This window comes from Magnolia sinica, chromosome 13 (assembly GCF_029962835.1).
Source record: "Magnolia sinica isolate HGM2019 chromosome 13, MsV1, whole genome shotgun sequence".
Lineage (NCBI taxonomy): Eukaryota > Viridiplantae > Streptophyta > Magnoliopsida > Magnoliales > Magnoliaceae > Magnolia > Magnolia sinica.
This window is the reverse complement of record NC_080585.1, coordinates 46104554-46111982: the sequence shown is the minus strand read 5'-3', so window position 1 is coordinate 46111982 and position 7429 is coordinate 46104554. Positions and strand designations below refer to the sequence as shown.

Below are 7429 nucleotides of genomic sequence, written 5' to 3'. Positions count from 1 at the left end.
AGATCGAAGCTTACCCAAAAAGAGATGTAATCGAGAATTATAGAAAAAGACTTTCTGACCTGATGTGAATGATTTTTGCAAAATGTGTTGGTCATGAAATGCCTTTATCCCGTCCTTGTAAATTTTCGAGTTCTCGTACGCATCGTTTTAGATTTCTTCAAGTTCATTTAACTGAAGTTTGCATAGCGAGCCAGCGTTGTCTAGATTGAAATTTAGATTTTTGATTACCCAGTAGGCTCTATGTTCCAACTCCACAGGCAAGTGGCAGGCCTTCCCATAGACAAGTCTAAAGGGAGATATTCCAATAGGGGTTTTAAATGCAGTACGGTAGGCCCATAAGGCATCGGTCAATCGGATTGACCAATCCTTACGGTCAAGGTTAACTGTTTTCTCCAAAATGTGTTTAATTTCCCTATTGGATATCTTAGCTTACCCAATTGTTTATGGGTGGTATGGAGTACTCACCTTATGAGAAATACCATATTTTTTCATTAAATTCTTGAATTGTCCATTATAAAAATGTGAGCCTCCTTCACTAATGATAGCTCAAAGCATTCCGAATCGAGAAAGGATGTTTTCTTTTAAGAATTTAATGACCGTTCGATGGTCATTATTTCAGCATGGGATCACTTTGACCCATTTAGTGACATAGTCTACGACGAGCAAAATGTATAGATTTCCAAAGGATTGGGGGAATGGTCCCATAAAATTGATGCCCCAACAGTCAAATGCCTCTATGATAAGGATGGGGTTCAAGGGTATCATATTTCGATGGGACAATGCTCCCAATTTCTAACAACGCTCATAAGCTTTGCAAAACTCATCAGTGTTCCTGAACATAGTAGGCCAGTAAAAGCCACACTGCAAAATCTTAGCCATGGTCTTTTTAGCAGAAAAGTATCCACCACAGGCCTGTGAGTGATAGAGGAGATGACACTCTTATGCTCATTGTCTGACACACATCTCCTTAAGATTTGGTCTAGACAATATTTAAATAAATATGAATCTTCCTAGAAGAATTTGAGCACCTTGGTAAAAAATTTCTTCTTATCTTGCGCAGTCCAATGTATCGGTGAGAAACCTATGGCAAGATAATTGGCAATATTAGCGAACCAAGGTGAATGGGAGACTTTGAACAATTGTTCGTCAGGGAACATGTCATTGATATGTGTCGTCTCAAGGGAATCAGAGATATTAAGGCAAGAAAGATGGTCAGCCACTACGTTTTCTACTTCCTTTTTATCCTTTATTTCTAAATCAAAATCTTGGAATAGGAGGATCCATCTTATTAGGTGGGGCTTAACATCGTTCTTAGAAAGAAGATACTTGAGCACCGCATGATCTGTGTAAACGATGATCTTGAATCAAATCAAGTATGACTTAAATTTGTCCAAAGTGAACACTACGCCCAAGAGTCCCTTTTCCATAGTCGAGTAGTTCACTTAAGCATGATTTAGAGTTTTACTTGCGTAATGGATAATGTAGGGTTTCTTTTCTTTTTTCTGGCTTAAAACCGCCCCAAGAGCATAATCAAACACGTCACACATAAGTTCAAAAGGAAGGCTCCAGTTAGGTAACTGCATGATAGGTGCAGTGGTCAACATACCCTTAAGCTTCGTGGCAGCTTCCTGGCATTGCTCAGTCCACTCATATGGTGCATCCTTTTGAAGTAGATTACATAGAGGACGAGAGATGATACTAAAGTCCTTTATGAATCGTCTGTAAAAACCGGTGTGTCCTAAGAAGGATTGCACGTTAGAAATGTTCTTGGGTGGAGGTAGGTTAGAGATAAGATCGATTTTAGCCTTATCTACCTCGATTCCTTTAGAAGAGATGATATGTCCAAGGACAATTCCCTTACAAACCATGAAATGACACTTCTCCTAATTAAGTACCAAATACTTTTCTTTACACATTTAAGATTCTCTAAGCACTCGCTGAAAGATGGACCGAAGACAGAGAATTCATCCATGAAGACCTCTAGATATTGCCCCATCATATCAGAAAAATACTCATCATTCATCGCTGAAAAGTGGCGAGGGCATTACATAGTCCGAATGACATCCTTCGCTAAGCAAAGGTGTCGTAGGGACATGTGAATGTAGTCTTTTTCTAATCTTCAGGGGCTATCTCTATTTAATTGTAGTCTGAATACCCGTCAAGTAAACAGTAATAAGAATGACCAACTAACCTTTCCAGAATTTGACTAATGAAGGGCAAAGGAAAGTGGTCCTTCCTCGTGACGGTATTCAACTTCCTATAGTTAATGCACATTCTCCAACTAGTAGTAACTCTAGTTGGCATGATTTTATTGTTGGCATTGGCTACGATAGTGATTCCAGACTTCTTGGGAACCACCTGAGTTGGACTCACCCATTGACTATCGGATATAGGGTATATGATACCCACATCCAATAATTTAAGAATTTCGGCCTTAACCACTTCCTTTATGTTTGGATTTAATCTACATTGTGATTGCCGAGAGGTCTTCGCTTTATTCTCAAGATAAATGCGGTGAGTACAAATCGAATGGTCAATTCCCTTGAGATCCGCAGTCGTCTATCCAAGGGCTCCTTTATGCTCAATGAGAGTAGATATGAGCATACTCTCCTGTTCTTGCTCAAGGTGGGATGAAATTACAACTAGGTATGTCTCATCTTGACCTAAATAGACATATTTCAAATCAGAGGGTAAAGGTTTTAGGTCAAGCTTTGGTGCCTTGAGGTTAGACGGAAGAAGCACTTCACTAGTTTGGGGCAACTTTTCAAATTGTGGCCTCCACTGGTTAACTTCAAGTACCAACGCAGTATCAAGCATGACACTCATCTCCCTAATCATGTCATCATCAAAATCATAAGAGTGGGCAAGGCACATCTCTAGAGGATAAGGTCAGAGGCGTTCTATCTTCCACGAAAGAGTCAATCATGTAAATGTTGTGGAAATCGTTATCATCCTATAACCGTCTGCTGTATTGAAAAAGATGTTCAACTCTAATGTCATATTATCGAAAGACATACTCATGACTCCATTCTTGCAATTAATGATTGCGTTTGAAGTGGCAAGGAATGGGTGACTAAGAACAATGGAAATTTGAGTGCTCATGTTACTGATGGGTTCCGTATTCAGGACGATAAAATTTACAGGGTAGTAGAATTTGTCAACCTGGACCAACACATCCTCAATTATCCCTCTCGATACACGAAAAGAGCGATCAACAAGTTGTAGTGTGGTTAAGGTGGGTTTTAATTCACCCAAACCTAACTGTTTGTACACCGAGTAGGAAATCAGATTTACGCTCGCTCCTAAGCCAAGAAGTGCGTGCTCAATTCGGTAGTTCCCGATTACACAAGGTACAGCTGGTCTACCAGGATCTTTGAATTTCTGTGGCACATCTTGCTTTAGGATGACACTCACTTTCTCAGTCAAGAAGATTTTCTTTTGAATATTTTACTGTCTTTTAGTTGTACACAAGTCTTTCAGGAATTTGGCATCTAGAGGTATTTGTTTTATGACATCAAGTAGAGGAATATTGACCTTCACTTATTTCAATACCTCTAGAATGTCCTGAGAGTTAGAGAGAGATTTTGGTGCAACCAACCATTGGGAAAATGGAGCAACCGGCTTCCCTTGAGGTTCCGGTTCTAATTCTTGTGGAGCATGGCAAAATCTATCATCTTTGTTTTCTTTCGGTTCCTTAGGCTTTTCAGCCATAAGCTGAATGGTTTTGTCAATGGTCTTCCCACGCCTAAGAGTGGTGATAGATTTAGCTTGCTCATTTGATTTGAAAAGCTTGGATCACTTATCTCATATTGCGGTTTAGGATTGAGGAGAGTTGAGCAGGAAACATCCCCTTTTCTATAATCGTTATACGTGAATCCATCTTTTGCATAAATTTTGTAAGTTCTCGTATTGCTTGAGTAAGCTCTTGTGTGAAATTTTGAATAGGTTCTTCTTGAGGTTTCCCTTGATTTGGATTTTCATTGAAGAAACCTTGAGGGGTAGCAGTTTGTCCATTCCTCCAATTGAAGTTTGGATGATTTCTCTAACCAGAATTGTTTGTATTGGAGGTAGGTCCATTGAAAGGTCTTTAGTAATTGTTCATGGCATTGGATTGGTCATTCAATACCTCTTGAAAGGTAGGTATTATTGGACAATTTTCAGTTGTGTGAACGTTGCAGGCACAAATACCACAAACAATTTCCTTATCCTTGTCCTTCTTTAATTTCATTGTCTCGAGTTTCCTGGTGAGATAAGCCATTTGAGCATTGATATCATCGTCCTCTTTCAGGAGATACATTCCACCCCTCTCCTTGGATTGAGTCGGCCTAGACATGGTGCTTGGTTTTGGGTATGTGTCCCATGATTGTGCGTTTCAGCAAGTCTATCTAAGTAGTCTCATACATCATTGACATTTTTATTCATGAGTTCCCCATTGCACATTGTCTCGACCAATTGGTGCATGGAAGATGTCAGACCATCATAAAAGAAGCGTGTAATGTGCCATGTTTCAAATCCGTGTTGTGGGCATGAACTGACAAGATCCTTAAACTGCTCCCAACATTGGAAGAATGTTTCATCCTCTTTTTGGGCGAAGTTCATGATTGACTTTCTAAGGGTGTTCGTTTTATGATGTAGAAAAAATTTCTTTATGAACTCCCTTATCATGTCATTCCATGTGCTAATAGATCGCGGACGTAGTGAATACAACCACGTCTTAGCTTTCTCTTTCAAAGAAAAGGGAAAGAGTTTCAGCCTGACCGTGTCATCAGACACGTTAGGAAAGTATAAAGTGGCTATGATCTCATCAAACTCTTTCAAGTCTAAGTACGGATCTTCTGACTCAAGCCCATGAAATTTAGGAAGGAGTTGGATCACCCCTGGTTTGATATCCATGTGTCTCATATTCTTTGAAAAAATCATGCATGAGGGCATACTCACCCCCGCCGGTTGTAAATAATCTCGTAAAGTACGAGGCGGGGGTGCTTAATGCACCTCATTCTCATCCTGGATGTCCTCCACCCTAGGTTGGGGTAGAAGAGGTTAGTTTGTAGCCATCACTCCAATTAATTCTAGGGATTTCGAGCACTGTCTAATCCTATGATAGATAGTTAACCCCTCAACTAATCCTCCTTCAGTCAAGAGATGTCGAGTGTTGTCACGGACCCACTTGATTATGAAACACTCGCAGCCCTCAATCTCAGATTTTAACCTAAATCTAAAAAGGAAGAAAGGAATATAAATCTAGAAAGAAAGAAGAGTTGGAAAAAAGTTACCAATTTAGAAGTTCCTAATCAAGATCCTGCAAAATTAAACAAAACAAGTCAATTTCTAAAAATAGAAAGTAAACTAGTTTCTAAAAAAGAAAAATTTTTAAAAATTGAAAATAGAAAGTTTCTAAAAATAAATTAGGAAAGTTCTAACCCTAAAAATAGAAAGTAAATTAGTTTATAAAAATAAAAGAAAACCTAAAATTAGAAATTTCTAAAAATAGAAAATAAAACCCTAATCCTAAAAATAGAAAAATAGAGAAATTAGAAGGAGATTACCAATTTAGAAAGTCTATATCAAAATCCTACAAAACAGGAAAATTAGGTTAGTTTCTAAAAATAAAAGAAAACCTAAAATTAGAAAACTAGAAAAAAAACTAATCTTAATCTAATTCTAAGACTAATTAATCTCAGAAAAGCGTAACCGTCAATCCCCGGCAACGGTGCCAAAACCTTGTTCAGAACCCCAAGTGTAGGGCTGCGATGTAGTAATAATCTCAGTAAGACTCAGGTCGAATCTACATGGACTGAACCTTGTATGTAATCTGAAAGTAACCAGAACTAGAACTAAAAGAAGATGTAATCTTAAATTAAGGAATTTTAGACTAAAACTTGTAAAATTTAAAGGTGAGAAATTAGGGTTTACAAGGATCCACTTGTAGAGATCAGAGAGATCTATGCTTGATTCATGAACACAACTGGATTTAGAGTCCCATCTTCATCCAGTTGAAGGATATAACATTAAAAATCAAATCTGAATTTCCTTTGATCTAGTTTTCAAGAGATGAGAGGTATGAGAATTAGACTTGATTCCATCACAAAACCATGCCTATGAGACAAAGTAAACAACATAATTTAATCAATCCACATCCACTGCGAGAGTTATGAACATAGGGGAGGATTTCATCATCCAACCAAGTCCATGAGATGATGGTGGACAACAAGGGTCCTACGCTCACAACCTCTAAACATGCATAGAAAATACTCAAAGTTATCACAAATCCATTGTAATTTAAGTCACAACAAACCATTAAAAACTATGAATATTCTATATAATCAAATTATAATAAAAGAGAGTTCATAAAATATAAATCAAAGCCGTAGGAAACACCCCATCACGCTACAAGCTTCACCTCTTAGCCCTAGTTAAGAGGTTTAGCTTATCATAGACATGATTAGCCTAAAATCTCTTAAAAAAATATAAATAAACAAGAACAAAAAACAGGGAAGGAAGAACTCTTTTGGAAACGGCTGCCCTCCAAACTTTCTCTCTCTCTCTCTCTCTCTGAAACGGCTGCCCTCCAAACTTTCTCTCTCTCTCTCTCTCTCTCTCATTTGCTCCCATGTCCCAAAGATTATTCTGAATGCCCCTCTCCATGTTTTCCTCTCCTTTTATAGGCATGAAGGGCGGTGGAAAACTCTTTACGCAACACCTTGCATGTGCAACCGCGAAAACACAACTCAACTTGCATTTGGACAGATTTTTCGGCCAAAAGATGTTCCAGGAATTGATTTTAGCTCAATGGTTGGGGTAAAGACCCCCTTCCCGAGCTGTTGGACGGTTTAGATCAAAGATCTAACCATCATCTAGGCTGTACAACACCCCACAACATCCAGGAAAATCGGATGTGCATAAGGTGCGAAAAATCCAGTGCTGAGATGCTCGGTGGGCCCCATAGTGATGTTTTCAAAGAAATTCACCCCGTTCATTGGATTCTTGGTGAAATTTCGGTCGGAAAGGAGTGGTTTTGGTCGAGTTTTGGTGTGGCCCACTTATCAACTCACCTCGCCGTTCATCCCACGTTTTTTGGCGATTTACGTGTGTACATGTGCATGGGTCCAAAGAGACCTCATGGGTACGGTCGGTTTGCCCCCCTAGTTGCAATGAACAGTTCGGATCATCAGTTCAGATGATGATGGTGGCCCATTGAGCTCCGTCCGTTCGGACAACGTCCGTCATTGGCAAGAGTTCAGAATCGCGCGGGTCAGCTCTTCTTGACCGGGTGTCCCAGTCTAATGCACTTGTGCACTGGCACTGCCAGTAGGGTCCACTTGTGATGTTTCTGATAAATCTACTTCGTTCATCCGTTTTGCCACCTCATTTAAGGGGTTGAGACCAAAATTGAAGCATATCTAGATATCAGATGGGCCCCATATTAGTG

At 39.2% G+C, this 7429-nt stretch overlaps 1 non-coding gene across 1 annotated transcript; it reads left to right on the top strand.

The window, feature by feature from the left end:
• The first annotated feature begins 4510 nt into the window (after positions 1–4510).
• Positions 4511–4617, top strand: LOC131224493 (small nucleolar RNA R71). Its single transcript, XR_009160973.1, has one exon. It is a non-coding gene; the product is annotated as a small nucleolar RNA R71 (small nucleolar RNA).
• The last annotated feature ends 2812 nt before the right edge of the window (positions 4618–7429 follow it).